General features: G+C 43.7%; 1 long non-coding RNA gene across 1 annotated transcript; it reads left to right on the top strand.

Moving 5' to 3' along the window:
* On the top strand, nt 1-27,659 carry LOC120400192. Its single transcript, XR_005595587.1, has 4 exons — nt 1-225; nt 25,464-25,536; nt 27,135-27,189; nt 27,291-27,659. It is a non-coding gene; the product is annotated as an uncharacterized LOC120400192 (long non-coding RNA).
* Nucleotides 27,660-27,877: the final 218 nt, after the last annotated feature.

Raw genomic sequence — 27,877 nt, forward strand, 5'->3', positions numbered from 1 at the left:
TTTGGCAGCTGTATAACATTACGGACTCATTATCTACTTTGCGTGAGCTAGAATTAAAGTGCATTAAGAAATGAAGAAAAATGTTATCACATATCGAACTGGGACAGACAGCTTTAGAAAAGCCTCAGCTGTAAAGGAAGAAACCATTTGCTTTTCTCCTGTACCGTTAGTATCATCAGACTGATCGCTAATTGTAAGGGTGAAGCTTTAAAGACATCTATTCAGGTAAGTGCTGGCCAAAAAAAAAAAAAAACCTGTACATTCTCATTCATCAAAGCACAAGTACTTTCAAAAGTAGCCTAGTAACACAGAAAGGACTTGAAAATCCTCAAAGTCCAGCCACCTATGGAGTGATCATGTGAAAAAATGTCAAAGAATCACTTTTGTAAATGCTAAAGACAACTGCTACTGAGTGGTAAATACAAAATACTGTTTAATTGCAATTTTCAAAAATTCTTCCTGCTTTCAGTCTTTATAAGTCTGCCCCTCTGATGGAAATGGGAATTCTTTCAGTTTCAAGCCTGTACTCTCCTTTCATTGCAATGAGGACCTAATTCAGAGCTTTAAACTGTGTTCTGCAATGCATAATTAATCTGGCTTCATAGAGACCTGGACAAAAGACCCCATTCAGTCTTTAGCTCCTTCCCCCTGAGATCTTGTTATTTCTAAAAACTCCTGCCAGCTGGGCTGGAGGGAAATCTCAGCACTGTGGGAGAATGAACAAACTGCAGTCCTCTGAGGGATTTGAAGTAACTATCTGACTAAATTGGATTAGAAAGTAAGTAAGGGAAGGAGAGGGAAAGCTCATTCTGAAGTTGATAAAGTTCATCAAATCTTTGTAGAAGATTTTCATATGGCAATGGAGAGAAACTATGCAAGTTCCTGTAACAAAACGAAAGAAGCATTTAAAATTTTTAAGTGAGTCAGTATGTTGAAGAATGTTAGCAACAATTATTGTTAGTATTTCAGAAAAACTGTTGTGTCTACCTTTGGGTTTTGGCATTGCGATTTTTGTATCAAAACCTGGCCTGCTTTACAAACCATCATTCTTATCATTTCATGCCAGGGATTTGATAAATATCTCTCCTGCTTGAATCTAAAATGTAAGGAGTAAGTTTTTAAATATTATGCTAAGTGCATTGCAATTAAAAGCCTCTGACCCAAAACAACCTCAGATACCCAGGGAAAAACAAAATTCAGTCCTCTTAAGTGCCAGCATCCTGCTTTTCTTACCCAGAAGCTCATTTGCAACAGTCCATTAGTGATGCTGCCCAGATCACTGGCCTCCTCTTGTATACTTCACCATAGTTTTGGCATGCACGGGCATGCACCTGAATGTTGCTCAATTTACCATCAGACTTTTTAGAACACTCAGGCCGGGTCTACACTAAAAACGCAGGTTGACCCAGCTATATTGCTCAAGGGTGTGAAAAATCCACATCCCGGAGCAGCATAGTTAAGGTGACCTAACCTCTGGTGTACACCATGCTAGGCTGACAGAAGAATTTTTCCGTTGACCTAGCTACTGCCTCTAGGGGAGGTGGATTACCTACACCAATGAGAAAACCCCCTGTCGATGCATCTAGTGTCTACACAGAAGCGCTACAGTTGTAGCATTTCAAATATAGACAAGCCCACACTGAAAAAGAATTATCGTTCTATTGGGAAGGTGGGTGGCTCACTGAGGTGTTGCTACTTCTAATTCCTTCCCCATCCCCTATATTTCCCTTGCCCCACAAACATGAAACTTGCTCTTCAGACTTCAAAATCCCTGAGCCAAATTCCGCCCAGTCACACTTGTGCAACACCACTGAAGTCAAATGAAGTTACTGAGCACAGAATTTGGCCAGCTAATTTCAGAAATATTTAAGAAAAAAAAGCTCTGTTCTCCATAATCATAATTTTCTATATTTTGATATGCTGCTTAGAATGCAAAGTGTGTCACTGTGACAGCAACAAAAGGAAAAAGACAAGCTTATTGGATTTTACCTTCTACAGAGAAGAAATTAAATAAACATATATGGTAGGGCCAGTCCCCTTACAGGCAATGCTCCCACAGACATCATCAGGATTGTAAAATACAAACGCTGTAATAAAAACTGGATAACTGGTTCTCTCTCCTTCCTTCTCTTTTCTGTCTCTGATATACACCATGTAGCAGAGGGAGGTAAAATTCCACGGGGAAGCACAGCTGTTCAGATCCATTCTTTCTGAACTTGCCTCCAGGATGAAGGACATTTGTCAAGGACACACAGTTAGAAGCACCCAATTTTCTGCAGAAAGCCCATGCAAGTCTTCCCAAAATTAAGTCACAAGGGACTCATACGCTTCCACGATGTAAAAACTGGGTGTAGCAGTTTTCAGTGCTCTGTCTCCTAGTAAGGAACCAGGCATGCAATATGAATAGTATACCCTTTTGATTTTACAAAAATATCTTTTAAAAAGGGGGATAAACATTTACAACTATTTACAAATACTAGTCAAGACAATCCTAACCGGATAGCCAATTTTCAAATTGTGTTCTTACAGTTTGTGTTTAGTTATGTTATTTTCCATTATTAATTAGCATCATTAGGCCATTGTCAGAATAGTTGCCATAGAACAGATTTTTTTAAAAAGCTCCCAAAGTTAGCCTGGCACCTATGGGCCAGCAAGCCTAACTTCAGTAGCAGGCACATTGGTTGAGGGTGTGAACAAACATGTGGAGAAGGGTATGGGTATGGTGTACTTGGACTTTTAGAAAGCCTTTGACAAGATCCCTCACCAAAGGCTCTTAAGCAAAGTAATCAGGCAAAGGATAAGAGGGAAGGTCCTCTCATGGATCAATAACTAGTTAAAAGACAGGTGGGAACGGGTAGAAATAAATGGATAGTTTTCAGAGTGGAGAGAGGTAAATAGCAGGATCCCCCAAGGATCTGTACTGGGACTCAGTGCTCTTCAATGTATCCAGAAATGATTTGGAACAAGGGGTAAACAGTGAGGTGGCAAAATTTGCAGATGATACAAAATTCCTCAAGATAGTTAAGTCCAAAGGTGACTGCAAAGAGTTACAAAGGGATCTCACAAAACTGGGTGAATGGGCAAGAAAATGGCAGATGAAATTTAATGTTGGTAAATGCAAAGAAATTCACACTGGGAAACATAATCCAAATCATACATACAAAATGATGGGGTCCAAAGTAGCTGTTACTACTCAAGAAAGAGATCTTGGAGTCATTGTGGATAGTTATCTGAAAACATTTGTGCAGTGTGCAGTGGCAGTCAAAAAAAAAACGTAACAGAATATTAAGAACCAGTAGGAAAGGGATAGACAATAAGACTGAAAATATCATAATGTCACTATATAAATCCATGCTATGCCTACACCTTGAATACTGCATTCAGTTCTGGTCACCCCATCTCAAAAAAGATATATTAGAATTGGAAAACGTACAAAGAAGGTCAACAAAAATGATTGGGATATGGAACATCTTCCACGTGAGGAGTTATTAAAAAAAATGGACTGTTCAGCTTAGAAAAAAAGATGACTAACGGGGGATATGATAGAGGTCTATAAAATCATGAATAGTGTGGATAAACTGAATAAGGATACCGTTATTTACCCCTTCACATAACATGCTCCAATACATCTGTTAGTCTTAAAGGTGCCACAGGACTCTCTGTTGCTTTTTACAGATCCAGACAAACACGGCTACCCCTCTGATACTTGACAAGAACCAGTGGTCACCCAATAAAATTAATGGTCAATGGGTTTAAAACAAACATAACAAAGTACTTCTTCACACAGTGCATATAGTCAACCTGTGGAACTCATTGCCAGGGAATGTTGTGAAAGCCAAAAGTAGACTTGAGTTCAAAAAAGAATTAGACAATTTTTTGGAGGATATGTCCCTCAGTGGTTATCAGCCAAGATGGTCAGGAATGCAACCCCATGTTCTGTGTGTTCCTAAGCCTCTGACTGCCAGAAGCTGAGACTGGATGACATGGGATGGACCACTCGATAGTTGCCCTGTTCTGTACATTCCCTCTGAAGCATCTGGCATTGGCCACTGTCGGAAGACAGGCTACTAGGCTAGGTAGACCATTGGTCTGACCAAATATGGACGTTCTTATATAATAATGCAGCTGTTTTATATTTTTCATGCTTGCAAATTAACCAGACTTTGAGGGAGAACCCACCCCAAAATTTAATAGAATCTTGCAAATCAGTGGAACTCTTTCAGGCAAAAATATGTTATTTCTTTGTACACCTTTAAAGTTACACATAGGTAACATTTCACATGCTGCACAAACATGAAAATGTTTATTATATAAAATGCATTCAATAAAGTATCACTTCACACTCATCCTTTATTTTTAGAAGCATGGGAAAAAGTCACGTCAATGCCACCAGGCTTTCTTTCCCAACCAGCATAATATGGAGTGAGGGAAATGTGTTGCAACTAAAGGTCATATCCTCTCCTCAGTCCTTGGACTCTTAATGCATTTTGAGGTACCACATTTGCAATTTTGACCTTAAGCAGTAACCCAACGGGTTTCTAAAATAAACTTCTTCAGTGACCCTGCTGCCCTTTCTCAAGGGCACACTGAAAGAGTGCCCTTCAGAAAGAGTGCCCACCTAACCAAATGGTGAGAAGGTGAGAAGGAAGAAACCTGGATTAATGTATCCTGAATGATATTAATGCATGAGGATAGAGTTACTTGTACAGCTTCTGAGGTTCCCTACTGAGAATTTAAAAAAAAATGGATCCCAAAGCAAGAGCGGATTCACTTGAGCTCAAGAAGAATCTCCATTGTCCATCAGTAGTAGTAACAGTAGCAGCCGCACTAAACTCATATTCCCTTTATTTCTAGGCCTCTGGTACCTGAGAGTGAAATCAGGGCTTGGACTCTGCCAGGAGGCGCAGCACAGAAGATCCAGCCCAGGAGGAAAGTAGGCAAAAGGCAAATATAAACCACATTTGCAACCTCTGGATTCTAGGCTGCTCTTGGGGGCCGGTGGGGTCGCCAACATAAATTAAAACGTATGTCACCTTTCCAAGGATGCCTATGGGTTGCTCATCAGTCCATAGCAGCTCATAATCTCCTGTGTGTTCTGCACACTATGGCTCCACCCACTCCAACCCAGGGCCACCCAGAGGATTCTGGGGGCCCGGGGTCTTCGGCGGCGGGAGGCCCTTCCGTTCTGGGACCCGCCGCCGAAGTGCCCCGAAGACCCGCGGCGGGGGCCCCCCTCCGCCGAATTACCGCCGAAGCGGGACCCGCTGCCAAAGCGCAGCCCGGTCTTCGGCGGTAATTCTGCGGGGGGGGGGGGCCCCGCCGCGGGGCTTCGGCACTCGGCAGCGGTCCCGAACGGAAGGGCCCCGCTGCAGTACCGCCGAAGACCGAGCTGAACTTCGGCGGTGGGTCCGTCTTCGGCGGTAATTCGCCAGTGGGGGGTCCTTCCGCCCCGGAGCGGAAGGACCCCCCGCCGGCGAAGACCGGGAGCGAAGAAGCTCCTGCGCCCGGCCCTGCAAGAGTTTTCCGGGGCCCCCGGAGCGAGTGAGGGACCCCGCGCCAGGGGCCCCGAAAAACTCTTGTGGGGGCCCCTGTGGGGCTCGGGGCCTGGGGCGAATTGCCCCTCTTGCCCCCCCCTCTGGGCGGCCCTGCTCCAACCCCATCAGTCTGCTCTGGCATGTCCTCTGCATTAGGGATTGTAGGGGAGGATTGTAGCCTATTGTAGGCTTTAGCCCACTTGTGTTTAAAACGAAGAACTGCTTTTTTTCCTGCAGTACTTCATTACTTCCAGCCATGCAGAAGAACAAATGATGGACACAAAACTAGGTTAAAAGTAAATGTAACCCTTCTGCCAAGTGCAGCCAGCAGAAAGAAGGACCAGGTTCAGTATCTAGGGGGTCCTTTTCAACAATGCAACACAAAACTGGCTTGAGCCCCCACCCAGTGACCTGGGACAATTATACACCACCCCTTTGGCATCTCTAAGAGGCAATACTTCCCCTCTCGCAAGCACAGAGTCTGAGTGTAGCAAAACCTTTTTTTAAAAGGAGGGAAGTAACTCAGCATTAATTTGGGAAAACATCGCAACTAGGGTTCATAAACACAAACCATGAGCAAAAGACCCACCCGCAGGTAGGTTGTGCAGTGTCCTTTTTCCCTCAGGTTCTTAAGTCCAGCAACCCAAAAGTCCCTTTAACATGCCCATGCCTTGTCTGCACCCTACTCATAGTTGCTGTCGTTGGCCAGTGCAGCCCCAGAGGTTCATCCCAGAGTTCACCTCCCACCACTAGATGTCAGGGGAGAGCTCATTCAGACCCTGCATAACATAAATAATATGGAAATGAAAATAAATTTGCCTACTTCCAAACTGCAATACTCAGCACTAGAAATGGAAGTGCCTCGATGATAACATCTATTTCGTAGTGTTTTCCATACATAGACCTCAAAGTTCTTTACTATCGTTGTTATCCCCTTTTTATAAATGAGGAAACAGAGGCAGAGAGGGGAAGGTTACACAACAGGCTAGTGGCACAGCCAGAACTAGAACCCTGGGCTCCCAAATCCCCATTTAGCGTCTTGTCTGCTGGGCCATGCTCTCGCCTATTGCGCTTGATGGGAGCTAGCATTTTTGATAATCTGGGCCCTTGTCTTTTCTTGCCTCCTAGCCCTACCATTTTGAACATTCATCTTAGGTAGGACGCATGCTGTATCTTTACAAAGTCTGTATTCTACCTGGTGGATTACAGAAGAAGATCAATGCAAAAGTAACAGCTCATTTTACTAAAGGATTTGACTTACCTGTTGAAAAACTCTGTTTTTGACCAGTTTATTTTAACTAGCTGTTAAGAAGCCACTTCAACCTGCAAAAATGCAATGCTTTTTACATATGACTTGTAGACTCACTTCATGCTCTAAACATCAAAAAGTAACCCTGCTTCTTTCAGTCAACAACCTCTTGTCTCTTATGGTTTAGCACATCTGATCCTTGCTCAAGATTCACTTACTGCCTGAAAGAATAGGAATAGGCCAGTCACTGTCGTTCCCTAATGTCCATTCCACATTCAGAAAGTACACACAGAGAGTGTAATTTTTGAGCCTGCTCCCTTCCCTTTGTCCCTCTTCTGCGGGGCTTCTCTAAATCAAAATCAAGATTTTTCAGATTCAAATGTGACCAAGAGATCTCCAAGATCATATTTTAGACTGTAGGTCCAGTTCTTCTCTGACTTACACCAGTGTAACTCCATTGTCTTAAATGGACTCATTCCAGATTTACACTGAAGAAAGTGGAAGAAAAAATCAGGCCCCTATATTTTCCAAAGTAGGCAGAAATTCTGCCATATAGAACCATACAGTAATTTTATAAGAGAATTTTATATGAGATTTCCAAAAATTCCACAGTACTGAATGAAGACACAGAAGTATCCTAAAACAGGTCTGGTTATCCAAAAACATCCTGCACAGCTCACTGTCTAACATATACTGTCTGCAGGGCTGGATTAATGCAGGAGCTTTAGGGGCTGCAGCCCAGGGCCTCGGGCTAAGGGAGGCCCGCAGGCCCATGGGCAGGATGCGGCCCACTGCTTCTTTTCATCTGGCCCATGGTAAGTCTCTGTGCCACAGACTGGACACCAGTCCCTGAGCCTCGGCGCCCTTCCCCCACACCCCAGGCTGGAGCCGCTAGCATCGGCTCGCTGATGTGACCCTGCGGCCCCTAGGTGAGGGGCGTCCAGGGAATCTCTTCATGCTGCCCCCGCCCCCAGCACTGGCTCCACAGCTCCCACTGGCTGGGTACCACAGCCAATGGGAGCTGTGGGGGGCAGTGCCTGTGGGCACAGCAGCGAGCCCTATGCAGAGCAACCTGGCCCCTCTGCCTAGGGGCCAGACATGCTGGCCACCTTGGGGAGCAGAGCAGCGCGGGTGGAGCCAGGGCAGGCAGAGATCCTGCCTTAGCCCTGCTGCGCGCCGACCAGGAGCCACCTGAAGTAATCACCTCCCGGCCGGAGCCTGCACCCACTCCTGCACCCCATCCCACCCCAGAGCCAACCTTCCCTCCCGAGCTGGAGCTGCACCCCCTCCTGTACCCCAATCCCCTACCCCAGCCCTGAGCCCACTCCCCCACTCCAAACCCCTAGAGGGCCCACAAAATCTAATAGCCCCAGGCCCACAGGAGAGTTAATCCAGCCCTGACTGTCTGTAGCTCCACTTAGTTTCAAAATGTGTCCCCCATAAACTACAAACTGCATGAGCTCACATAGACCATCTGTTCCTAATCTAAACCAATGAAAAATAATAGCTTACCAAAGTTTGAGCCTAAGAAAGGAAGTTACTCAATGTTTTCAAGCAAGTCTAAATTAGGCATCAAAAACCCGAGATGTTGCCTAATAAAATAGGAAAATTAATGTGAGGCTCTCACTCAGCTATGTTTAATTGTGCATACAAAATAACTCCAGGATGTAGAACTGCTAACTTCAAAGTTTTGATTTAATGCTCCTTTTAATCATGCTGAAATCTGTGGTTTATATATTCATGCCTTAAAACCTAAAGTAAAGCTAAGGATAAAGAGCTACAGAAAAAAATTAGAGGCATAAGTGTAATATTGGCCCAAAGCCTCTATGGTTCTTGTACTTGTAAACTGGTTCTTGTTATTTTTACAAGCATGTTCTTGTCCAGTACTAAGGCAACATCAATTATAACCAGAGGAAAATGTCTCAGCTTGTCAACTTCACTGACAATGACATTGGGAGCCAGGTGACACAGCAACAATAGGGGAAAGCTATTTTGTGTTCTATAAAAGTTAAAACTTGCAGGGTTTGTTGGTTTGTTTGTTTGTTTGTTTAAACTAGGCTTACGATAAAATATTTTCCACACAGAGGTAGAGGAGATGGAATCTGATGGATCAGATCCTCTGTCCACAAAACATTACATTGGAACTCCTTCTGTTGAAAAGAAGTAGCATCAACAATATAGTTTAACAAATTTACTAATGCTATAAACAGAAAACAAAGTGAGCTAAGACAGCTTTTGTCAACTGATACCAGACACCTCTGTGTTCTTGGGGAACCAGGGTGCAGTATCCAGCCTGACTCATGAAAGACACCTCCCCGCCAGCCTCTGCTTAAACCAAAACCCATCAGAGGAAAAAAACTTGCAGAGAGCAGTGAAGGGCATTGGGAGACACACCTAGACCCCTCCTGACAAAGGTGACAAAATTAAGATATCTCCATTAGCATACAGAATGGAGAGCAGAGACAACTCCCCTAGCCTCATCTGCATGAAAGATGGGACAGGAAGACATCTCAATTTACATATGGAATGGAAAACAGAGAACCACTGAACTCTGGGACCAGAAAAAGCAGGGAAGCACTGCATCATGGGAATCTCTGCTCCAGATGCTAATGAACCTATGTCTGCTCAGCAATTATCAGACCAATTCTAGTAATGAATCCTTAATTGATATTGAAATAGTGAAGCAGCCTAGTTGCATTGTGAGCTCCCTGGAAGAAAACACCACCCATAGCCAAGAGTGATCAGCTCCTATTGTCTAGCCTAAAGAAAACCCTTGAATCATCATCTTACCTATAAACAAATCTAGTGTTCTCCCTTCAACCATTGTAATTTCTCTACAAAAATCCCCACTCACCCTCCAGTCAGTGTTCTAATGCTTAGATCCAAACTATGCATCAGTTCCACTGGGACTCCATATTCTCCTGACTGATCGTGCCGGGGACTATGCCTGTCTCCTGCTCTCAGGACCCTCAGCTACCACCATCATCTGGGAACCCTGACCAGTTCAAGCTTCAGTGAGCGGTGAGATCCCCTTCTCTCTCTCTCTCTCTCTCTTTTCATTTTCCTTTCTACCTTAGGTAATAACCATTAATAATATATGTTATGTTGGTTTAGCTCTCCTTGTGTAGTTAGCACTATTATTCAATAAATAACTTTTATGGTTAAGTTGGTTGCTTCTCTCTCTCTTGCTGAACTTTACTCTTTTGTGTTTTTAGCTTCCCCCATTCACTCTATAGCAACACTTCTTTTACCTAAGCTAAACATCCCTGCAGCTCCCAAAATACGGTGGGGTTTGCTCATCAAGTAGGTTACTGCAAGTACAATTGTATTGTGAGAGTAGGGATAGGGACGTGCTGAATCTGGGACACATAAGAGTAACAGCTTGAAAGTGCTGTTTCACCCAATCCATGGAGCCCAGGGGCATGTAAGGAGAGTCAGCTTAAAAAGTGCTGTTTCATCCAGCCCAGTGAGTCCAGGACATATAAGGGGTCAGCTTGACAGTGCTGATTGACCCAGTCTGCTCAGACTTGCTCTGTTAATGTATGTGTGGGCAGGGCCGACTCTACTGTTTTTGCCGCCCCAAGCAGCGTGCCGAATTGCCGCCACGGACAGCGGGGGCAGTCCATGTGCCGTTAGGCCGGCACGCGCGTTTCCGCCGCAGCGGCAATTCGGCGGCAGCTTCTGTCTTCAGTCGGAAGACAGAAGCTGCGCCGCTCCTGACAGCTGAACATAGAAGCTGCCGCTGAATTGCTGCCGCCGCGGAAACATGCGTGCTGCCCTAACGGCACGTGGATTGCCCCCGCCGGCCGCAGCGGCAATTCAGTGCGCTGCTTGGGGCAAAAACACACGGACTGCCGCCCCTTGCAGATTGCCGCCCCAAGCACCTGCTTGGGATGCCGGTGCCTGGAGCCGGCCTTGTGGCTGGGTGGGTGTTCATCCGGTTTTGGGGCTAAAGAAACCCAGCCCTAGGGAACCTACGTCCTGCAGGATAGTTCCATTGGGAGGGGACTTGCAGAAGGGAGAAGTAGCGCTTCATATAAAAGCACAAGTGACACAAGCAGTACATTGATAGAATTACAGAATCCCCTTCCCCAGAAGAGTAACCCAAATAAATGAGCATGCCCCAAAGTAATGGGCAAATCTGGTAACACAACGGAAATATCTCAGTGATTGAATTGGTAGGAAGAGAAGTAACAGCGTTCTTCCTAAATAAGCAATAGTATGTTCCAGTTTTATCTCAACACTTGGAGTCAATTTATGGCCCAAATCCTTCTTCTCATACCTAAAACTCCTATGGTTATGTCTTCTCCACTAAAAGAATGCACTAAAATGGCCCCAATGCCTTTCCCAATTGTCCTTTCACTTTCCATCACTTCTACTGTTGCTGGGAGAGAGATCATTACCAGAGCCATGTACTTGAGCTATGGAAATCTGATCTTTAAGCATGCATGGTGTTTGCGTATTTCTATGAGTGTGACAGGGTGGCTTGCCCTTGGGGCTAGCCAACCCTAATTATGAAGAAGGCATACCTGGGCTGGATCAGGTAATTCACTCTAAAAGGCAGCAGCTGGCTGAAGTAAAGGCAGAGTAGAGGACACTGAAAGAATTAAGAAAGGGTTCTGCAGGGAAGACCCTGCTACACCAGAGGGTTTGAAAACCAGAGGCTCAAACCAAGTAGGGCTTGGGAGTGGTCTGCCAAAGCTGCAAAAGCCCCAGGCAGGCCCGGGAGTAGGGTGTGGCTGACAAGAGGAGGACACCAGGGCCAGAGAGCTAGTTGGAGTAGCATAACTTAGGTCAACTTACCCCCATAGTATAGACAATGCCTTAGTTACAAACAATTGATCAGCACATACAAAATCCCTTCCCCACTCCAACCTCCCCAAAATCAAGTGTTTGAGCCATATTCGGTCTTCACTTACTCTGGAACAATCAGGAAGAGAAAGCACTCCTCCGCCAACCCACATGCACCTGTTCTAGGGGCAGTCAAAAAGTCTGCACCTTGCTCTCAAAAGGTAAAACTCACCCCATGCAGAGAGCTTGCCGAAGGTCTATGTAACGCTTCATTACTTAAGTCCCACTTAAGCCCTATTCTGAGAGCTAAACAGGTGCAGAGGCCTTTCCATGTCCTCTGCACCAGAGGTGCCAATTATCACACTACCCCATGTGTGACATTTTATGCAAGTTACTTTATAAGAATATGTCAAATTGCAAATAATGTACATGTGGCCTAGAAATGTCAGTTGAAATATACCTGCATGGTGCTAGTGCTGGTGAGAGGTGTCAGTTTGATGATCCTGAGCTCCTTCATTTAGCTACAGGGCAAGCTTCCCACACACATACGCTGGCCTACCTGTACCATGAAGAGGAGAACTTCCTCAAGGGGTAATGGGTAGTTCAGTTTCCATGACCCTTGCAGGTCTTGGCCTCTCTGCTAAAACGATCGATCAGTGGAAAGTGAGGGGCATAATTTGTGCTGTGGGGCTGAGATCCATCAAGCACCAAGAAGATGGGAGCAACTTTTAATCCCTACTAAAATGGGATTGATTTGAACTGGTGACCTGCGGGTGAAAGGTTCTATCACTCCTTAGGAAGCTCTGGGCAGCCTGTCCTCCAGTAAGAGCTAACAGCACCTTTGAGAATGAGGTTTCCTTTCTGGAAAGACAAGTTTATTAAATCCAGTTCTGAACTTTTTGGAGCTTAGCCTGAGACTCTCTGTGACTATCTGGACACACAGGCAAAATCTCCAGTACACTGGGCTTGAGCGCCTTCAAACACCCTATAATATGTTGCCCCACTCTGTTCTTAAAGGGTCAGCTCCCACTAACCATCATACAAACCTTAAAAACACAACAAAAACAAACACAGCATCCACATTCAGTTTACACAGAATATTTGGTAATATAATATTGTTCAAGAATTACATTTATTCCAAGGTCCTCATAATAACGGAGGGTGTCATATTTCCCCATGTGGGTCATGAGCAGACTACAACTTTAAGATGAAGCAGAAACCTCTTGCATCTGAGCTCTAGAAATACCTAGTGGTGAGATCCAACCTTTAGAGTGAGACACAACACATATTTTGCTAGGCAACTATTTGTGAGACAGCACTGGAATGTTGGATACCAGGATTCCTGGAGTCTATTCCTGGCTCTGGGAATACATTACAGTCTAGTGGTGAGAGGCAGCATACGGATGCACATAGTTTGACCTTCTTTTTGAAAGCATTGTGGCAAAGTAAATGATACTTAAATCCATTGTATCAGTTCTGTTTTCAGCTCTGCCTCCAGTAAGTTTGTGTATGTTATCGCTTCTGAAAAACAAGCGGACCCCTGTTTCCCCTGATGTAGGAATAAAAAGCCTTGCTTAAAAATTGTTATGAAATGCACAAAAATGTTAACAGCAGTCAGGAAAAAGACCTGGGACTAGAACTTGTGGTCTTCTTGCTTGCAGTTGAAGGCACACTTCACTAGGCTGTAGATTGTTAGAAAATGTCTCTTTTTCTCACATTCTCTCTCCCCCTTCTCCCATACCTGAGATGCAGGAAAGCATGACAGACCTGCTGAATAAGCAAGTGTCACACAAGACAAGTAACACTTGGTAGATCTGCTGCTCAAGAGTGAGCAAGACATGGGGAAGAGTCCGGGCCACCACTGACCAGGTATTAGCAGAACCCCACTTCCCTTCTGCACTGGGTGACCCATAGCTGGGTGCAGCAGGGAGCACATAATGTACCAGTAAAAAAACGGTAGCAGCTGTTGATTCATTGTGCACTACCCCAGGAATGCAGCATCAGGCACTGAGAGAGCATTATTTTTTTAAAAAAAAAATGTAATTTAATGTTTAAATGCTTTTGAACTAATATTTTTGTTTGGTTGGTTTCATTTAAAAAAAAAGATTGACAGTGTAAAAGTATAAGCTAAGCCAATCCAAAAACTCAACTTTGCAGGCTTTTTAGGACTGAGCCAGCTGTTATAGAAGTCTATGGCATTATGGAAATATGTTCAGACCCTTTCTCAATAGTATTTTATCATTTATAAAGCTTTCATTACCCTCTGTCTACAATACCTCCATCCCCAATAGTTCCCATCTCTCCAACTGATCTAACCTGGCTAAACTCTAGATGTAGGGTGACCAGATGTCCCAATTTTATAGGGACAGTCCCGATTTTGGGGTCTTTTTCTTATATAGGCTCCTATTCCCCCACCCCCACCCCGTCCCAATTTGCTGTCTGGTCACCCTATCTAGATGCAACATCTCCATAGCAGGTGACCACAACATTAGTTTGTGCTTCCGAAGTGGTGACTTAAGGCATGATTCAGCTCTGATTTACATCAGGAGCAACTCCATTGAGTTACACAGGTGTGACTGCAGACTCAAGTCCTAAATGTGGCTGGAGAGTTGGATAAATGCAACTGGAAGGCAAGAAAAACTCTACCTTCTCAAAGCTATTTAAAATGATGGGGGGAAAAGGTGGGACAGAAGCCTGGGAAGGTCAGGGAAGTCAAAAAATCATGCGAATGGCAATTTAAGAAAAGCTGTCTAGGATGTCACTTTAAAATCATTTTTAGGGCTTTGGTAGAAGTATTTCCCTCTTTAAACACACTTTAAAAAGCAAGTTTGGAACTGGGACTCAAGTTGCGGTTGGCATAGAAAGAAACAAAACAGCAAAACAAAACAAAAATCAACCATTCGTCAATTACTGAAACTTCACATCTAAATGTTTGTAGGTCAAAAATAGAAATTATTTGTAAATATATGTGCTTTAATCAGTATGCAAAAAAAAAACAAAGCCGATAATTAAAGGTTCAAAATAAAGATTTAAACTCAAATGTAGTTTTGCAACTGCTGTTATATCCAGATTACAAAATTCCTTTCACACAATGCACATAGCATCCATTGAGACTTAATGACTTTCTGCAGCTGGGGTAGAATGAATTTGAGTTCTTTCTGTTCCGAGTTATTTACTTCTAAAAGAAAATTCTCCATGGCAACTGGCCAAAGGGACTTGTCTCTTTAGTGTGTGAAATGTGAGTAGATAAAACTTGACACCATATTTCATCCCTTCGTCTTCCTTCATGTCTGCATTCCTAACAGTAAATTATGGGGTGTCACCGACCATTTGGGGTGACAAGGAGCAGTTTGTTCAAAAAAAGACCAGGGAAGATGGAGAAAGAAAATAGTGCAGCGTTTCAAAACAATCCATGAAACTATAGTGGGATTTTTTTTTCCCTCTCCATCAGAGTGAAGAGAAGTTTAAATTGAGCAATCAGTGTGGTTCTCTTTTCTCTTTCAGGAATGTAATATTTACTCATTTTGGTTCACTTTTTAAATAAGTGTTTATCACTTTAAATGAAGTCAGTGGGAATTTGTGTCTATTTGATACATACACGTGTGCCTGCACAGACGCATCTCATTAATTACTTCTTTACAGGGACACATTTATCGCCAGTATTGAGGGTCTGACAAAATACAGTAAGCTTCTTCAGCCAAAGCTGGTTATGAAACAGGCAGGTAGGGACATCTCACTTCAAAGAGGAATTTGGGAAACAAGAGGCATCCTGGATAATGCTTTGCAAGTCAGTGAGGTTAAATATGATTTAGTAAGACTGATTTCCTTAAGGATTTCAGTCACCCAAGGGTAAAACAGCAACCTTGGACACGTGCTTCACCCTTCTTGGAGCTCATCTGCATGATGCATCTGTTGCTTTAGCTAAGGGATAACTAGCACTGTGATCAGTTCCCTTTGCACCCTGGAAGTTGTTTCTAATTTCTGAGTTGAAGTAGAAAAAATTACAGCTGTGTGGAGAAGTCCTGTCCAGGAAAGTTTAGGTTTTTTCTTTTTGATTTGTTTAAATGCCTGTATCCAAAAAGACATTTTTGTTCAAGAAAAACTGAAAGGAACGGACTCTAAATGATTAAATGAAGAAGAAGTTATAAAGCCACTCCGCAGCATGCTATATTTACCGTGTGTGACTTGATAGCTTGTGTTTACATATAGTATTTAGTTGTGTTTGTGCTTCAGCTTGCCCCAGAGGTCTGTGCTTCTTTCCAAGTATTGGGTTAATGGGACACCGGCAACTCAGTTTACATCCAAAGTTAGAATGGTGTGACACTTTTTAGCAATCTCAGTGTTCAGCGGCTCCCAAGAACTTTCTGATTACTTTCACTTACTATGGGCTTGCCCTACTTTAAATTTCAGGTACAAACAAATCACAAGATGCAAAGCAAAATCCTGTCAATCCCATTATGTTTCACCCGGCTTTGTCAGATCTGCACAAAACCAAGGACCAGATTGCCAGCCTCTAATAAGGTAGCTTTGTGCTGCTGGAGTGCTGCAAACTAGCCCTAAAGTGGCTGATGAGGAGTCTCCCAGAGTCAGGAGAGCTTTATTCTGGCTCCACCTGGCCCCACACCCTCCTCCACACAGGAGCAGGGATTCATGTCAGCACTGGCTGAGGCAGGAGCAACATTCCTGGGGAGAGAAGCTGAGCCAGAGTACAAGGCACTCCACCAATCCCCAGCTAGTGAAATGGTCCCCAGGGGATTGTTCTAGCATGAGCATGTGAGAGCAGCTGGTTTTTCCAGAATGATTTTGAATCAAAATAATCACTGGAACTGGGAACAGTCAAAAAGTTTGCTAACCTTTGCAGTTCTACAGCTCTGCCAAAACGGAAGTCTGATTTTACATATATATTGTAAAATTACATATATTATTGTCCCAGCTGTGAGAAATGTAAAAAGCAAACTGCATAAGTGGTGAAAAGCAAATTAAAGTTTTCAGATTGAATCATCTCAGCTATTTATTAATAGGAGAGAAGTAGGGGAAATGCTAATATATTGTTTATCCTGCAGCATTACTTTTACAAGTAATCTCATGGAAATCAATGGGATTACATGTTGGAGTAACTGCTCACCAGTGGGATTATCGATCATCTCAGAAACTGGAATGAAAGTAAGTGATTCTGTTTAAATCCTGCATACAGAGAAAATTTCTAAGCACAGTACATTCTGAAGCGCTGCTGTACAGAAGAGGAGAAAAACTAGTATGTCTTGCCGCAATTTTTTAAGCGACAGTGAAATCCTTCTGTGATGGTTCCAGATAAACCAATGCTCCTAGGCTTCTGTAAGGAGGATGGAGGATAGCCCATAGACCTCATCCTCTTCAAGCATGCAGAGTGTGTTGGACCCACTAATCCCTATGCACAACAGAAATATTTATAATAGAACTAGGTATCAAAGAACGCAATTGAGGCTACATCGTAGCTGACCACTACACAGATTAGCAAGGTGGGAAAGGAGGCACCCTAAGAACAGCTACTAGATCACAAATGACCCTAATAATGGTAGAAAAGAGTGGGGAAGGAGGAAGGGAAAATAGGCCTCCATCTGTGAAGCTGGCCAGCAATGCAAAGGAGAGTATGCTGAACCTTTTGGAATGGCATAGCAGAGGGCACACTGACCCGCACATCTGGAAGCTCCAAGAGGCACTGTGTCCTACACAGAGCTGTGGTGAAAACCACCACAGAAAACATGGTACTGCCAATGATTTACAAACCACCGTTATGACTAGGCACCAGTAAGTGGGTTCAGGACAGTGTAAGTTAGAGATGGGACCTATGCTAAAAGCCCAGGTCTGAATTCTCACAAACTTTTGGAAAGTTAGAATCTCAATCCAAGTCTGAAGTTTGTGGCTGGCTTGAGCCCATATAATCTCTGAGCCTGAGGTTAACACCATATAAAGGACAAAAACTGTGTCAAGAAAACGCCACACCTTTTGCTTCATCATGTATCTTTTTGTTCCAGCTGTCTCACTCATCTATGCTATTATATCTTCCCCTTTCCCTGTCCTCACCCCAGCAATCTTCATGTTAAACTTTTCCACAAGCTCTACTACAGCAGACACCTGCAACCTAATCTCCCTCTCTTGGTAGCAGAATAGGAAAAGGCTGCTCAGGGTCTCATCTTACTTTTTAGTAGCCTCCAAACTACAAGGTGAAAGGGAATGGAAGCATAACCACTCTAGTTTTAACTAGAAGTTAATAGCTACAGGTGTTTACATGCACATCCTGTGGTTTGAGAAGCTCTCACTCTACCAGGTTGGCAGGGTCTTAGGCAGAGATCAGAATGGCAGCCATCAAAGCAATCCCCACACAAGCAGCTCTGGAAGATGTGGAAGTCACTAGGTCTCTGTTGTACTGTGAGGAGAGAAAGAACCACTGTTTTCTCTTACATACCTGCAAACACACTGCTGGAGAGAGAAAGACAGAAGGGGCCAGATAGCCTCTTGCACCAAGATCCACTCTAGGCAGGAGAGGTGGGGAGCCAGGAAGGAGCAATCTACACCCCTTGATTCTCCTGATGCTTCTCCACTGGACCTAGCTCATAAGCATAAGCTACAGCATCTTAAGATGCTACTCTAATGCATCACCTGACTACTGTTACTATTGGACAATACATCAATTGAGAATTGGCAGAATAAAGGTATGTTCATCATGTTCCCTCCCACTCCCAATACGTGCCCTCCTGCCGGGCAGGGGCAGTTGTTGCAGGAGTTGGCAATATCCCTTTATGCCAGGGGAATCCTCAGATGGCCAGCTAGGGCCAGATTCTGCCATTTTGTGCCCCCAGAGTGATGCATCATGGAAAGAACAGTGGAAGGGAATCTGGCCTAAGGATGGTGAGAAGATGATGATAATGCCTGAATAATGGCCACTGATTCCCATCCCTCAAAACTTTTCCAGATTTCAAAAAATATTTCCATTCCACAAATGACAAAACTGTGACTCTGAAGATTTTTGTGAAAAACCAGAGAGAGAGAGTTTGTCCTGAATTTGGTGTTCTCACTTGTGGCCCACCTAGACCTCCTGCATTTCAGCTAAGTGCCCTAACCACCAGGCTATTGTCTATTCCACAGTTCCCCTCTTGGTCATGTTTTGACCAGAAATGCCATCCTGGACTCAAGAAATTTTTCTTGGCAAAAGTTTCAACACAACTGGTAGATTCCCATTAAAAGTTTCAGTTTCAATGGATCTGCATTTTCCAAAAAAAAAAAAAAAAATCATTTTATTGAAAAAATTCCAACCAGCTGTAATGCTGGTGTCATAATCTGACGAGCACATGGTCAAGCAATGCTGCAGTGGAAAAGTCACACAAAGGACAGGCTGAGAGGCATCCACGTGGATCCCAAATGCTACAAAAATTAAAATAGCTTTTGAAAAACCCGGGGCTGGATCTAGGAACAGAGAAGTGGTTTATCAACTCTAAAATGAGGATTTGGCAATTCTATGTCAGCCCTTTAACAAGATTTCAAAATAGTTATTTTTGGTTTAGTTTCCTCTTTTAAAGAACATTATTTTCTAACTACCCACAGCGGATTGCGTAAGAGTTCACATGAGAAGTCAAAATGGCTAACAAAGGAAAATGGCACTTTAATGGTTGAATCACAATATCACTCCAGTTTCACTCCAGTTTCTATAATCATCTTTTCCACATAATGGGCCAGATACTCAGCTGGCATTGCTCCATTGATTTCAGTGGAGAAACTCTATTCAAACCAGCTGATGATCTGCCTTCCTCACACTTAGCCTCCCCCAAATGGAAAATTTTTCAAACAAGTCAGAGATGAACCAAAAAAGCTGTTTGTGAGTTATGAGGCTTTGGAAAGTGATGAGTTTTCAGAGTTCTCCAAATTGTTCATTTTTTTGTTGGTCCACTCAGAATTCTAAAAGGGTGATGCTCACACATCAAACTTGTTCTCTGCACAGATCCTTTAGAGGAACTGGCACATAGGACAAAGCATGACTGCAAACATTTTTAAAGGTATGGTCTGCATGCATTAAGTCTGTTGCAAGTCACAGGCTTCTTCCCACATCATCTAACATTTCTTTAAAAAAACAAGTTTTCTTTGCAAAAAGCCTTACACATATTAGTCACTTGGATCCCGATCCTGCAAAGACTTTCACATCTGCTTAAAGCATGTGAGTAGTCCTGAGGAGATCATGTGGACTTCAATGGGATATTCACTGGTATAACTTACATGGATGATCAGGTCTTTTCAGGATTGGGGTCTAAGACTTGAAAGTTCGTCATGGTGATTTTTGTAAATATCACAGATTATGCACATCCTGCTTTGCTCTTGGCTGCTGGGCCTCCAAGATTCACTCCTTTCCACCCACCACCAGAGCATCTGCCTTGAATTCTTGTCCCTGGTAACTGGTGACTTCACATTCACACACTACAGGGAACACTGATATGATGATAGAATGTTATAGTTTGAAGAAAAGAATGCTACAGTCTGTGGAGCTGTGAGTCTGCTGTAGGAACATTCAGGGAGAGAACCGTTCAATCTAGAACCATTATGGCTCATAGAAAATTAAAGTGGTAATTCATCCCTTTTGTAACCAGGGGCCTGATCATTCTCTCAGATGTATGCACATTACCCTCATTGGTTTCCATTGCAGGTCCTTGTAGCCTGGGAGAATTAGGCCTTAAGGGTGGGATTTTGAAAGCCACCTAGGGGACCTGGTTGCTTAATTTTCATTCATTCCCAATGGGAATGGGGCATCCAAATCCCTTAGGAGCTATTGAAAATCTCAGCCCAAATGTTTTAACTTGGACAAGACCTACCCTCTGAAGGACCAAACTTCTTGCTATGTATTACAGTCTCACCTTATTTACAGACTACTTTGGATTTTAACTATCAAAGACATTGCTGCAGTAGCACCCAGAGACCTCAATCAGGATCAGTGCCTCGTTGTGCTAGGCACTGTATAAACACATACAAAGACCACAACCCTGCTTAGAATTTAAGATGATTCCAGCAGAAGATGTTTGAAAACTGCCATTTTGTATTGAATGATGGACTTTCAGCTGCCATCACTGAGACTGCACCACAAGAGCTAAGGAATCAGAAGAGGCCAAAAACCACTAAGATACGTATGGTAAAAAATCATAAGAGCTGATCTAACACTCTTTGCAAAAGTTAGTGGTGGGTGAGGAGCAGAGTCCTAATATTTATATATGATTCTTTTAAGGGAGAGATACTAAGTTTGAACATGGATAGCATCTTACTCCACAAAGGGGGCAGCTGAATTTCAAGGGAATTATGCATGCTTTAAGGTACTGCTCAATGTAAGGGTATCAGAATACGACCCTAAACTATTTCTCATCAACAAAAATCCAAAACTAATAAAACCCCACCCAGCAAAAGTCTAGCTTCTCCTGGTGAATCAATGAACAATATTGCTTTTCCAAAGAACAAATATTCCTAACTTACCAAGTATTCATTTTTCACCCTTTTCAGATTATTTTTTTAGCATCTGAATGTCTGATTAATTTGTCCTTAGTTATTTTATTAAAAAAATAAAACAATTCCTAAGCTTAGTGCAGATTCTCTGTGATTAATGCCAGTGCGAAGATGACCACTGAGCTACCAGGCACAAAATTACACCTCCCTCCACCCCTCGCTCTTTGCCGTTACAATAAGACCAGACTGCCAGAAAATTCAAAATATATTCCAAGTGTTCACAAAAATGAAAAGGTTTTAAGAAGGCTGAGTCAGATTCATTGCAGTGGTATCAGTAGGAAAGCTTGCTTGCCCTGAAAATGCTTCCTACTCAGTTCCGTTTTCAACTTGAAAGGCCCTCTGAGATGCCATTTTTTTTAAATGGTGAAACTTTGGAAGAGGAAGAATACCACAGCTTTTTGCCTCTAGGTCACCAGTTCAAATCCAGCCCAGGTGAACAGTGACTGACGTTTCACTCCATATTCTTTATGAAAATATGCTTATGATATGAATTACATAACTGAGATATACTTTATGTAAGATAAGTCTTGCAAGGTATCATTGGAAAGGTTATGGTTTACTGAATGTGATTATACAATTTGTATGCCTTTATCATCTCTGCATCTAAAGTTAGGAATATGGACTATGTAAGAAATTACAACTGAATGTGTATTGAGAAGACACCCACCAGACCGCAGGCCAGCAGATGTGATGAGCCATCAGGAAGAAACAACAAGACTGTGAAGATACTAATCTCTCTCCCTCCTGGGAGGCGTCCGGGGACGTAACTGTGATACTACTGGGTTAGGTGGTTTTGTCACCTGATACTAAACATTACCTAGGATTTCTTGTAACCTTCCACTGGATGGGAAAGGGGGTCAAATTTGGGAAACAAAGGATTCCCGCCTTATGTATATCTTATTTAAGTGTGAGGAGGAAGGCAAATGGCACTTCTCCTCTCCATGGCCTGTCCGCCCAAGAAGAAAGACTCTTGAAGCCACCTGAAGAAAAGTTGGGGAGGAGTCCTGACAGAGACAGGGTCCAGTCTGAAAAGAAATATAACTGGAACTCTGAACCACAGAAACTTTGCAACCATCCTAAAATAATATTTAGGGTAAGAAAATACATTTTGTAACCTGTTTCTTAAGTATATTGAGCTTAGCTTGCATACTTTGTTTTATTTGCTCGGTAATCTGCTTTGTTCTGTCTGTTATTTCTTATATTCACTTAAAATTCTCCTTTTGTAGTTAATAAACGTATTTCTTGTTTATAATAAAACCCAGTTTATACAATTTCTAACTGGGGGGGGGCAAGAAATGTGTACATCTCTCTTCACATTGAGGAAGAGGGCAGATTTTTTATTAGCTTGTGCTGTGCAGATTTTTCTATACAGCTCAAGACAGTATTATTTTGGGTTTATCTCCCAAAAAGTGAGTGCTGGGGGAGTCCTCTCACACAGAGCTGACTTCAGTCCATGTCTGCAGTGGGATGTGGCCCTACCTGTGTGTATGCAAGAGGCCAGAGACCCTAATTCAGCAAAGCAGGGAGAGGGAACCCAGGCTGACTGAGCAGAGGAGGCTCAGTGAAATCCCAGTACATCAGGTGGCATCCCAGAAGGGAGGGGTCCAACCTATTACAGGGACCACATATGAAAGTTGTTTGGTGGCGGTCCATTTCCTGATGGAAAAGTTCCATCTCAGGAAATGCCACTCCAGTGAACACAAATTAGCTTCCTTGTTGTCAGCCTCAGCAGGTATAGAATAGGGTATGGAGACTGAATTGCTTTTTCAGAATGCCTCACAATTTTATTTCTGGGGTGAAAACAGGTGGAGAGTTGCTAGGTGTTCCCCATAAAATTCCTCTTTGTGTCTGGGGTGAAGAACCAGAAGGTCTTTTCCTCAAAAGTACTGTTGGCTTCTGAGATGAAGGTTCCACAGGCTCAGGGATTTCTGCTACTGCCAATGAGGAAAGTGATCCCCAATACTGAATATTCAAAAGTAGGGGGAGCACACAGAAACTCATCTTCAAAGCCTAATGGACAGTTTTTCCAAAGCTATAAGCCTAAAAAAGACTAACATAATGTGCCAAGGAGTTGAGGAAGCACCCTCCATCAAGATCAACAACTATGAACTTGAAATGGTGAATGAGTTCACATACCTGGGGCCCACTATCACAGTGAACCTTTCACTTGAAACAGAACTCAACATCCACATCGGAAAAGACGCTACAATGTCTAGACCAAACAAGAGGGTATGGCAAAACAACAAACGGATAGACCACACAAAGATCTGTGTGAATCATGCCTGTGTTATCAGCATACTTTTGTATGGGAGTGAGACCTGGATGTTATACTCTCATCAGGAAAAGAGGCTCAACAGCTTTCAGATGCGTTGCCTTCATCAAATCTTTGGAAACTCCTGGAAGGACAGAGTCACCAACACTGAGGTGCTCAAATGGGCCAGCATACCCTCCATGTAAACGCACCTCAAACAGTGACGCCTCCACTGGCTTGGGCAAGTGTGCCGAATGAATGATGGGAGCATCCCAAAAGACATCCTCTACGGTGAACTGGCATCTGGAAAAAGACCCAGAGGATGCCCAAAATTGCATTTTAATGATGTGTGAAAGCGAGACCTCAAAGAAATGGACATGGATGCGGACAAATGGAAAGATCACACTCAAGACCACAGCCTTTGGAAACAAGAGCTTAACAAAGGTCTCCAGAGTTATGAGGAGAAGCAGTCCATCTTAGCAGAGGAGAAAAGAGCTTGCAGAAGGCAGAGCCCTAAGGGTTACACTCACCTCTCACAAGTGCCCCCTGACCAAGTGTTTGTGTGCCTGAAAGCTCTCTGTTTGTGGTGGGTCTTTGGAGACTCAGCCCTCCGGCCAAGTCACACGTTGTCTGTCTGTGTGATAAAAGCAAAGCAACCCCCTTCTGGGGTATAAGTCCATCAGGGAGCCTATTTCAGTGCCCTCCGTGAGTTCCTTTGATCTGCAGCCCTATCCTGGGGCTCACTCTTCAATAAGTGCAACAGCACCTATCACAGTACCATGGTCCAAACTGTGTCTCAGCCCCTGCTGGGCTCCCTCGAATTGTCCCTGCTCTTTAAGCACCCCAGCCCTGGTGTGGGGCCACATCCCCCAGGGCTCCCTTCCTGGAGACTCTTCACCTCTCTGGGCCTTTCTGGCCCCAGCTCTTCAGCTGAGCCACTAAAAGAGTTCAGTTCCCCTTCTGGGGTGCATCAAAGTCCAGGCCACTTTCCCAGCGGGGGGAACCTGGGCCTGCCCTCTACTCCGTGTCCCAAGCCAGGGACCCTATAGATAGCAGCCATCTGCCATGTCCCTTTAAATAAACTTCATTGCTGCAACAATTCCCTGGACCACATCCCTTGTGGCTCCAGCCAGCCACACCATCCACTCTCCTCCAGGTCTAGCAAGAGTCTGATCTCACTCTGGCACTACAGCTCTTCTTAGATTAGCCTGTTGCCCCCCGACTGGCTTCTTCCCCCACAGCTGCTCGAGGCAGCTTGGAGGACCTCTCTACTGCCCTCTCTACTGGGGCAGAGCGTGGCAGGGCCACAAGGCTCCAGCAGGGGACCTCCACGCCTCGTCCACCCCGTCAGAAGCCCACATCCCAATGCATATGGGTTCCATAAACATATTACAGTATAAGCATATCACCAATGTGACATCCATCGGACAAATAAATGTTTCTTTAGTGATCATAATCCTCTAGCTGCCAATCACCACCCACGCCATACAGCACCACTGATATACACTGCAGTGCCATATGCAGAGCAGAAAATGTGCAAGTGAAAGTTGCCTTAAGAAGCTTTAACTCGCTCCCGTTTTCTTACCCTGCTGTGGGAGGGTATCACACCAAGTAAGGGATGTGGCTCTGACCACACCTCTTTTTTGTACAGCATGCACAGAACATGAGCAAATACTCCTGTGCATCAAACGGACTGCTCTGGTCCTGGGAATCCTAAAATGGCATCATTTTTATGTAATTTACACCCTTTTTAGACTATTATTTGCACCACACACCAGATGGGATCATCAGGTACCAGATGACCGAGACCCTAATTAACATCCATGCAGTTGGCACCTATGCTACAGTCTCTGAGTGCTACTGTCATAGCAGAATTAGCGGTCAAACCACAGTGGAGCTTGCATATCTTGGCAATAGCTCAGCTACGAGCTTTCAACTGAAAAAAAACCTCTTGACTCAGGGCAACAGCAAAGGAAAATCAGAGACAATCCCTGAGAGTACCCTTGAGACTGGAGTGTAATAAAGATTAGCTATTGCCCCCCTCCTACTACTGTTTGTTGGGATTATTTAGACAGAGCTGGCAAATGTTATCCTGACACTGCTAATGGTGATATTTCTTCAGCAACAGTTGATGAGGAATCCCAGGACCCATCCATTTACAAAACAGAGTCAGTAGAAGTGTGCCTGTCTATGGGGTAAGAAATGTATTTGCTGCCCTTTTGCTATGAGTCCGAAATTGTGCTCAGCCAAAAGGTTCAGGGAGTATTCAGATGCAAGCTGTGTCATGAGCCCCACAGGCATTTCAATACCTGTTCTGCCAAAGGAGTTTCAGCCTACTAGCAGATATGTTTGTATTCCTCAACCATGTACTGCTGGACAGGATAGCTAGTACTGTTAGCCTCAGCTTAGTAAAAAGCTCACAGTCTTATAAACTGCAAAGTTTATTTTCGCATAGAATTGGGAAGGAAAGGAACGCCTGCTGATACTGTGCTGACAAGTGTCATTTCTGAAAGAGGAAGTCTCATAGCTGTAAGATAATATGCAACATATTTAAAAACAAATTCATCAAGGCACCCTTGGTTCCTTTCATAATGTTTGTAAATTGCATGTTGTGATAGCGGTTGAGGGAACCCGTCATTCCAGCTTTATGGCAGGAATGGGGTGTATAGGGTAGGGGAACTATGTTTGGCAGTATCCTACCAGAGGAATATGAACTAAGTTTTTGGTGTACACTGTTCCTGAATTCAGTATAACAACACTTTACATTTCTCTAGCACCTTGTACCCAAGAATTTCAATGCACTGATGAATGTAACCTCTCAAACTCACCTGCGAAATGGTATCATCACCCCCAATTTAGAGATGAGGAATTGTGCAAAGAAGCTAAGGCCAACATTTTCAAACTGGGATGTCTAAAGTGAATTTTATTTAGGCACCTGAAGAAGTGGCCAAAAGTGCTGAGCAGCCATTACCCCTCTAAGGTCTGAGCACTCGGCATCTCTGAATTGCAGACCGCTTATCTGCATGTCCAATGCATGATTTAGATACTTAACTTTAGGCTCCCAAGTCTGAAAATATTGACCCAAATGTCTTCTCCAAGTTGACTCAAAGTCCATTGGCAGAGCTAGGAAGGGAACTCAGACTCAAGTCTTTTGTTTTAGCCAAAAACCTTGCTCCTAAACATTTTATTTACTCTTTTGGAGGCACATGTAATGGCTTGCATAAATGAGAGAGGTCTGGGATCAGCACCACTACCTAACCCCTGCCTCCCATCCCAATACTTCCCAGCAAGGGAGGGAGAAGTGATAAGATATCCAAGAGAGACAGAGGATCGTCCCCTTGGAAAGGGCTCTGAGTAACTACAGAGAATTCTTTCCTAGGAGTCTGGCTTGTAGGTCTTGCCCACATGCTCAAGGTCAAACTGATCACCATAGGTTATGTGTCTATTACAAGAGTGAGTGAGTAAGGTTCTGTGGCCTGAAATGTGCAGAAGGTCAGACTAGATCATCTTGATGGTCCTTTCTGGACTTTAAGCCTATGAGTCTATGAGAACCTGCCTTCTAACACCCTGGCTGGGGACACTGGAAACAAAGATGGCCCCACAAATAATACAGATATGTTGGGAAAGTCCTAGGAGATCAGTGAGCAAAGTGGATTCTGTCATTCCTCACCAGCTGCCAAGTTCCCCTGCCCAGATAAACAAAATTTCAGATACTCCATGGAATTTTCAGTGTTCTTATTTTGGATAACAAGGAATTTCAGATAACTGAATGTGAACTGTATTGTATCCCTAGGAAAACAGGAAGTGAAACATTTTCATTGGAACCACTCATCAAAATTCCAGTGCAGGTAAGCAATGAATAGGAAGAGTTTTGTTATAATCTCATGAACTTTAAATTTCTACTCATTCATCTGTATGTGAATTCACACTCTCTCTCTCATTATAATAGCTGAAACTTAGATTGTTCTAACAAGGATTCTTCATGAGCTCCAGCACCCAGGGTGGATGAGTAGCGAGACATTACTTGGGGCAAATATAATACTGCAATGTGTCTTATAATGGCTGTGCCTCTAGATGTTAACTAGCATGCATTTGAACACACCTGTCCAGTAAGCAGTGTAACATGACATACCTGGGTGGGTTGAACCCAGCTCCTTTGTATCTAAATGCATGAGCCTCTTGTGTCTGAGCTAAAAGACCCAGTTCTCTTAGCCAACACTGTAGCAGGCTCATCAATCTCTGTATGTGGCCAGGCCAGTAGAGAGAGACAGAGTGCCTTGCTGAATAAGTTTGCAATACACAAAAATGGGGCCAACCCGTGCCACAACATTTGGATCAACATTTTGAACACCTTACAGTCCAGAGGGGTTTGGAACATTATATAGCCAACTATAAAATTTGGCTCTGGATCAGACTTCAGATTCCAAACCTCCCAAATCTGCAGAGTGTTCTGATTCAGGATTTGATTTGGGCCCATCCCTATAACAGCCAGGAACAATTATAGTCCCTGTAGTTAAGAGAGACTAGGTACTGCTC

The sequence above is a fragment of the Mauremys reevesii genome, linkage group 3 (genome assembly GCF_016161935.1).
Source record: "Mauremys reevesii isolate NIE-2019 linkage group 3, ASM1616193v1, whole genome shotgun sequence".
Taxonomy (NCBI): Eukaryota; Metazoa; Chordata; order Testudines; family Geoemydidae; genus Mauremys; species Mauremys reevesii.